Source organism: Epinephelus lanceolatus, chromosome 20 (genome assembly GCF_041903045.1).
Source record: "Epinephelus lanceolatus isolate andai-2023 chromosome 20, ASM4190304v1, whole genome shotgun sequence".
In the NCBI taxonomy this organism is placed as follows: domain Eukaryota; kingdom Metazoa; phylum Chordata; class Actinopteri; order Perciformes; family Serranidae; genus Epinephelus; species Epinephelus lanceolatus.
Genome location: NC_135753.1, coordinates 38,723,825 through 38,732,353, shown reverse-complemented (window position 1 = coordinate 38,732,353; position 8,529 = coordinate 38,723,825). Strand labels below are relative to the sequence as shown.

General features: G+C 44.4%; 1 long non-coding RNA gene across 1 annotated transcript; it reads left to right on the top strand.

Moving 5' to 3' along the window:
* Window positions 1-3,367: 3,367 nt before the first annotated feature.
* On the top strand, window positions 3,368-6,964 carry LOC117264324 (uncharacterized). Its single transcript, XR_013488285.1, has 3 exons — window positions 3,368-3,495; window positions 3,893-4,359; window positions 6,699-6,964. It is a non-coding gene; the product is annotated as an uncharacterized LOC117264324 (long non-coding RNA).
* Window positions 6,965-8,529: the final 1,565 nt, after the last annotated feature.

Here is an 8,529-nt window from a genome sequence, read left to right as displayed (position 1 = left end):
CACCACAAATTTACTTTTTTTTTCTTTTAACAACAAACGCACATGTTTGGGTTTAGGAAAAAAGAACAGGGTTCGGCTTTAGAGTCTTACAGTACACGAGCACCGCTCTTTCGGGTGAAAGTCGATGTTTGTTGGACCCATCCACCCCATTCAGACTTTAGCTGCCTTAACTTTCCTCCTTGTCCCGCCACGTTTCCCCCTGACGCTGCCGGTTGCTGTTAAACTCTAACGGCAACCGGCCTCATATCACGCTGACATTAAAGGACGCCTTTTTTTGTTGGATTCTGACACCGCAAGTCACTACCCAGGTGCCAGATTTCGACAACTTCGGAGACCAGGCTCATCCAACGGTCCTTTTCCTTACATATGTACTGGCTGTGTTGACTCAGTGTGTGTCAGCCTATCATAGCAGGGATTTGCATCTCCATGCAACAGGGCTACCCACTTGAAGGTCTGTCTTCAAGAACTGTTCCCAAACTTTGTAGTTACTCCAAAAAAAATATTTTTTTGTAAAGGATTATCAAACAGAAGAGCCATATGAAAATGCCAGAAAGCATTATTCAAATCTGGAACCCTCTTGCTGTAAGGAGATAGTGCTAACAGCTTTACCACCGTGTATATGTTTTCACATAGAGCTACAATTATGAATTTTTAAAAGCATGATTTTTGTAAATTTTATATATTATTACTTGAAATGTCATTACATTTGGTGAAGAATGCAGAACGACTGGTTTAGAACTCGAAATTCGAACGTTTAGGTCTTGGGACTTGAAACGTGGAATGGACATCTGATCAGGATCCTCCTGGGAGCCTCCTGTTAGATGTGTTCCAGGTACGTCCCACTGGTAGGAGGCCTCGAAGCAGACCCAGAACACTCTGGAGGGATTATATATCTCATCTGGTCTGGGAACGCCTCAGGATCCTCCAGGAGGAGCTGGAAAGTGTTGCCGGGGAGAGGGACGTCTGGGGTGCTTTGCTTGGCCTGCTGCCCCGAGACCTGGCCCCAGATAAGTGGATGAAAATGGATGGATTGACTTGGAACTTAACTGTCTTGAGCTGGGCAAAGACTTGAGACTAACTTGTACTTGTAACACAATGACTTGATCCCACCTCTGGTGTTTGCTCTACTTTCCTCTGACTGAGAGGAAGGACACACTGAGCTTTTCTTTGACACTATATTAGCTTTCACTCTGTTAAGTGTCCTCAGATAACAAATGTGCTGTTCGCTCACAGGTAAGGCACGGAGAGGAGCACAGACACTTGCAGAGGCTAAGAGTGTGTCCTCAAAGCACATACTTTCATTGGTGTACGTCAGTGTCATACACTATGTATGCTACGCCCTTGTGTGGTGCACTAATTTCAACAGTGTGGTGTTGTCTCAAATTCTTCTTCTTCTTCATCTTCTCTTTTTAAAATGGTGAATTGCAAACGGACAGTGGAGCACTATCGCCAACATTTGAACACTATCTTCACCCACACATACACCAAACTCATGCCACAACATCAATGTCATGTTTACTGGGTTTAGCAGACACTTCCCTCGAAGCCTTTTGCTTCATTTCCACAGCATGGTTCATCCTGACTGTCTCTTGATTTCGTGTTGTTACTGCAGATACTACGCGTCAATCTGGGCAAGATCTCAGCTGATGAGCTGACGCGTTCTCATCCCAGCTCGTCAAATATATCTGCTTTGTCAGTGCCGCTCACGTCTACCTATGACGCACAAGGTATCCTCAAACAGTAGCAGATACCAGGTGCTATTCACAAACTTTGCAAATGGAAAACCAAAAAGGAGAATGGCTCCAAGCAAGTCGATCTGAGCTGTACCATGTGGTGGAAATGAGGCCTTTGTTGTGTTGTATTGCGTCATTTCTACTGTTATAAACCTGTACTATGAGGATGGTGTGTGTTGGAGTGTGTGTGTGTGTGTGTGTGTGTGTGTGTGGGGGGGGGGGGCAATTCCAGCATGATGATTTGTTGACTATAAGCAGGCCCCTGTGCTGATGTGCTGTCAGCCGGGCCCCTGCCTCCATCTGGAGCTCTACTAGAGGTGCGAACATAGTCTTCAGCAGTCTCCTTCACCGCCCTTCACCACTGGTTGCACTTTGTTAAATTTGCAGCTCCATTTCCAAACACTACGGAGCTGTTATGGCAAATGTTCCCCCTCCTTGCCTGAGCCATGAAGACATACACAGTGATATGGTCAAAAGACGATGAGCTGAGAGTTTTGTTGTTTCCAAGGTCAAGAAGGATCTGATTTCACTGATCCTCATTTGAAACCCTTGTTGAACAAAATCCTTATCTCGATAGTAGATGTGAAAATAAATAATGTGTTACGTGTCATAATATTGAGCCAACATGTCTCTCTTCATCTTCATCCTCCACCTCTTCTTCCTCTCTTTCAGCCCCAGACTTTGGGGAGTATTTTTTTAAATACTGGGTACCTGCAGGTACAGTAACGGTAACAGACCTGTCCTGTGTCAAGAAACAGCCTTGCCAAGACTCCCAGAGGAAACTAATTTACAGCAGGAGAGGGCGTGGCACCGTAGGCAAATAATGAGACAATGGGCCCCTGGGCACAGATATGCAAAAGGCCCCACCACCTCTACTACATGCACTGTCAAAAAAGATTTTGGAGTGTGGTAAATAAAACCCAAGCATTTGAAATTTAATTAAGTAAATTAGTCAGCAAGCAAAATAATTAATAATAAAAAAATACTGTAACAAATGCAACGTAAAAAATAGAAAAAATACATTCCAAGATATTTTATAATCCCTGCACTCAGGGTCCAAAATTAACACCCGCCTAGCTAGCTAATGCACCCATGGAGGTACCCTGCACTGCCTCTGCTGCGCTCCCTGACATCTGGAGAAGCCGAAAAGTTTGTTGATTAGACTGTCTGTCCAGCCCCTGAAGATCTCTCTCTGTGAAACATGACAGCTACAGTTGCTTGGACGATAGTGTTATGGAAACTTAAGGGCAAACTTTGCTGATTTTCAACCAACTCTGTGTCAATGCAATGTGGGCAGTGTGTGTAGAGAAAAATCTGGCGGAGCTGTGCTGGCAAATACATGGGGTGTTTAAATGTTTGCCTCACAGGAGGAAGACGAACACCATTCATCTGCACACTGTTACGCCCCAAAACTCCATCACTGACCCAAAATAACCACATTAGACATATTTAAGCAGGACCAGCAGTCCCCACACCAGAGGCCTCTCTCCTCTGCTGCTGCCACAGGAGCTCTGAACCACCTCCTCCATGCCAGGTGTGCTGCACCTCGTTAACTAATGCAGCACACCTGGGCAGACCTGCAAGGGAGGGAGAAGGGACAGCAGCACAGAACACACACACACACAGAGCTGTAACACACATGTTGCTGGTTTAATGGCTGATAAACACGGGAAGCATTACACATGACAACAAGACACATACTGCAGAAACATGAGCAGGGAGTAGGGCATTGAAACCCAACATCCTGCCTCTAAGGAGAGAGGTGAGAGGGTTTATTTTTACTCAGTGGTTTTTGGTCAGGTTGGTGTTCGGTGCCACTGATGAACTCACACTGGGTTGTTTTACAGGGCACCAGCTCTTTACACCAGCACCTGACTTCCTGCATGCCGCCACAGTAGGCTGGGCAGCAGTAGCTCAGTCCACAGGGACCTGGGTTGGGAACCAGAGGGTCGATGGGTCAAGTCTCTGTCCTCTCCAAATATGGAGCTGGAGAGCCGAAACCTCAACTTCTCAGGGTGCCTGTCTGTGGCCTCGTTCTGACATCTCTCCATCTCATAGGACAACTTTTGGCATGTGTGTGTATTTCAGGCCTGTGTGTGAGAAAACTGACATAAAAAACTGAAACTTAATAAAGTGTATCCTCTTTCTTCTTCTGGCAGCCAATCACGTCTGGTACTCTGCTTTCGTCATGCTGAAGTGGGCGTGGTTTCATCTGAAGTGGGTCGCATTTGGTGTCCTTCAGCCTCTGGGAGAGCCACAGAATTAGATACATGTGATAAACTTTATTAATTCTTTAGAAAGAAAGTTCAACAGAGAAAAGAACCAGACAGCAGGGATTCAGTGGTGGGAGGTGTAAAGTCTCGCACCATTGACATCAGACAACGTAAACCCTCGACAGAAGACTATAGAACAAGAAGAAGACCAAAGATCTCCCCTTCTCATTTCATTCACCCTCTTCCTCTCGGTCCCTCGCTGCCCCTTTGTCGGGCGAACAGGCCGGCAGCCGACATCAGCTGAATCCCCGAGCCACACAGAACTATAGAAGGCAAACATCCAGCCGACTCTGAAAGAAACTCAGAATTAACAACAAACTCTAAACCTGGGGGAAGGCAGCGCCGGCGGACAGGTGGGACGAATGGAGATGTTACCACCCAGCTGCCTGCTGAGAGAGAATGAGCAACTTTATCTAGTATGCAGTTGTTGTAGGACATTTTTACTTGACAGCCAACATGCACCAACACATGCTGTACACACATGAATAGTTTGACTCCACTTAGCTTTACTTCATTCACAATGTATTGGCTCATCAGTGTAACTGACCTATAACACAACGTGGATCATAATTTTAAATGAACATTATAATCTGACTATATAATGATGAAAACTCTGTGTGTGTGTGTGTGTGTGTATGTGTGTGTGTGTTCCACGTTTTTCTCCTCACTGACTTGGTCAATCCATGTGAAATTTGGCACAGTGGTAGAGGGTCATGGGAGGATGCCAATGAAGCAATATTACATCAATTGGCCAAAGGGGGGCGCTATAGCAACCCATTGAAATGTCAAACTTTGAATGGGCATATCTCATGCCCCGTATGTGGTAGAGACATGAAACTTTGCACAGAGATGCCTCTCCTCATGAGGAACACATTTGCCTCAAGAACCCATAACTTCCGCTCATATAGATTTTCCGCCATTTTGAATTTTTTGAAAAACACTTCAAATGGATCTCTTCCTAGGAAGTTTGAGCGATCTGCATGAAACTGGGTGAACATAATCTAGGGACCAATATCTAAAGTTCCCTCTTGGCAAAAGTTGGAAAACTTACTAAAACTGAGCTTCTATAAGGCAATGAATATTGCGGAGGGCGTGGCTCATCACATAAAGGTGTATAACATCTCAAGGGTTTCACCCATCACCACGCAACTTTGTAGGCATATGACCACACATAATCTGAGGGGACCCCTCCATTATTGAGCCCATCAAACAAAATGGGGGCGCTAGAGAGCTCATTTCTTATCTAGGCCTAACCGCCATATGGATTTTTACTAAACTTGGTAGATATGTAGAACAGGACGCCTCAAGGTGACTGGAGAAATTTAACTCTAATTGGCAACTGGGTGGCGCTATAACAACAGAAAAATGCTTCAAAATGGCTAAAATGCGACCGATCGCTGTGGCTCCCCCTGTGGACCCTGCACATAGGCATTGAGGATTGGCATAGGTAGAAGGTGACAAAACTACCAATGGGTATGGACTAGTTATATATTATTTTATAGGCTGGTCATCTTTATTGTTTAATGGCAGCATCAGAGGGAAATACCGCAGGACAACAACGAAAGCTAAGGTGGCAGATGTCTGAGTAGGGCAGCTGGGAGGGGTGGATGGGTCCAACAACCACAGACTTACACTCAGGAGGCAGGTGTTCACTTCCTGTAAGACTGTAAACCCTGTTCTTTTTTCCTAAACCCAACCATGTGTGTGTTGTTGAAAGGAAAAAACATTAATTCTTAGTGTTGTACCAACGTAGTGCTTTTATTTTGAAAGAGACTGTATGCAAACTGTACATTTCCTGTGAAAACAGAAGTGTATTTTGAAAACAGACAATGCAAACAGGTCAGTAACAACCTCGTCTCTCTCTTCACTGCCTGCTCGCATCATGGGTCCTGCTGAACAGTGACACAGAATTTCCAAAGAAAGGTGCCACAACCTAAAGATGATGATATGGACTGATGTTTTCACTGTGCATCGATGATCATTGAATCAATACATCAATCAATCAGTGAAGATCAATGGATCTTCACATTTCCTGCCGGGAAAACTTTGAACAGGTTTGGTAAATCAAATGAGCAGGTTCTAAAGCATCGTTAAAACAGCTATCCAGTCATCAAAGATCAGTTTTGTTGCGAGCATGTGGCAACACCTTGTGATGGATGCAACAGCACAAACAACACTGTAAGAACTTTCTGAAGATTTGAATAATTGTATGATTCAGATCCACAAGACTGAATGATATACACCTCAGACAATGCATGTAACAGACAGAAGTTGACACAGCGTCCCAGACCAAACGTTGATATGTGACGAGGTCGGAGTGAGGATGTGCTGCTTTACACCACAGATGCTGAGGTGGAGCAAAAAGACTGGGTGCAGCAAATGGCTCGGTATGTCCGTGAGGTGGTGCAGCATTAAGTTTAAGTGTGAAGTAGTCATCAGATGGAGTGGTGCTAACCAAACGTTAGCAAACCTGTAGTCCACTATTGTTGAATTCACATTTGCTGTGAGCCGATGGCTGAGCGTAGGTCTGATTGAAGGCGTGTCTGAGCACGCCTCCTCACACTGAGGTTACTGCAGCATGTGCTGCTGGTTGTGCTCTCTCTGTGCATGTATGAGGTGCACGTGAGGTCTGTGTGAATATCATTTACTTAGTATAATTCCCTCTCATTCTGGTTGTGCTCTCTCTGTGCAGGTGAGGCTCCACCTGCAGCGCCGCCCTAAAGGCAGAGTTGGCGTCCTGAGGGCTGAAGTGTTACCAGTCTCGTCCACGGTGTGGCTCAGAGGAGGCTGCACCCAGTGTGCTGATTTGTGAACCAACTGAAGAAGCAAGAAACCTGCGGCGCTGCGACCTTTGACCTTGGACTCCCCCCTCCCGCTAAGTAGACACTGACTTTTATTAGTAGAGTGGAGGACCTCATGAAAATATTTTCCCCATTTGGTTTTGATATATTTATGTAATAAAACAAGCTTTAACCCTTTCATGTGCTGAAGTCTTTGCCTCTGACTGGCTGTCAAATGAGATCCTGTAGGCCCACTGCAGCGCACCACAGTGGGTGTGTTGTACAACGATTGAGGCGATGACATCATCATTCTACAAACACTGTTTTACATGACCACACAGAAAAACAGTAACAAGAGTTTGGGAAAACTGCACCTTAAAAGGAGTCCATGTTAGTGACCTTAAACTGTGTGAGAGGAAAATATCTGTTTACAAAAATATCCACATGAATGTAGATATGATATTAATGTCACTGTTTCTATTGGCAGTATATCCTCACAGAATAAACTGATTGATATTTAAGGAACTGACACCAGCAGCTTTAAAAGAAATAGTTTCCCCAACAAAAAAAGATGAATTATTTAACTTGTGTCAATAACAATCTGGTAGTCCCACTGTAAATCTCTTCCTGAAGCAGTGTTCATAAGTGAAGGAAACAGATCATACAATATGTTTCAGTGAACTGCTTATGCTTAAGTTTACAGTTTTTATTCATATTAACATTTATAAACCAAACACTATGAACACACACTGTATTTCCCCACAAGTACTGGTTTCTCTTTAATTCAGACGTTAGAGTTTAAACACATTATTTGCGGCAGGATTTCATCCCAACTCTGACTCTTCTGAATGTTGAAGAGGGGCGTTTCTGTGGCGCCCTGCCCTTCCTCTCTTGATCCATGCGTCTCTCATGCACACTTTCATTTTACAGACTCTGTTTGCTTTCTTTCTTTCTTTTCTTTGTGGAACCCAGATGTGCTTTTCTTGAGAAAAGATGTCGCTGGTGCTCCACCTTAGTGTTGTGTTGTTGGTGAACGATTTGTTCAAAAGAACAAATCTGTTGAGTGAACGTACTGAACTGAATCACTTCTGGAACTGATTCGTTCATTTCTCAGTTCACTTGAGCTCAGCAGTGAGTGTGCAGGCCGGGAGTGGAACTGCCGATTCAGTCCGTGCAAACGATGAATCACTTACGGGTTGCGAGGCAGCCAGGGTGCAGGGAGGGACTGCCTACTGCGTGACGAACGAATCACTCGACATGAACGAATCACTCGGTGAACGACGGAACCCCCCATCCCTGAGTGATTCAAATTCTTCTCAGCGATACACTTTCATAGGGACCGTTTTCTCCAAGCTAACGGCTAATGTAGCCAGGAGTCAAGTACACAGTCAGGGCTCCTCCCACCAAGCACTGAACGATTTGGTGAACGAATCTTTTGAACGAATCTTTTTAATGAACTGATTGTAGTGATTCAGTAACATCTAAAGCACTGCTTTGCCCATCACTACTCCACCTGCATGAGCAGTCACTCGCTCAGCTCTTGAAGTGAATAAACTGATTGATATTTAAGGAACTGACACCATCAGCTTTAAAAGAAATAGTTTCCCCAACAAAAATTATTTAACATTATTTAACTTGTGTCAATAACAATCTGGTAGTCCCACTGTAAAACTTTACGTGTAATCTACTCATGCAAATTGTTTTATTTGCACTCAGTATGAACATTACTGGCCTCTTCTTCTG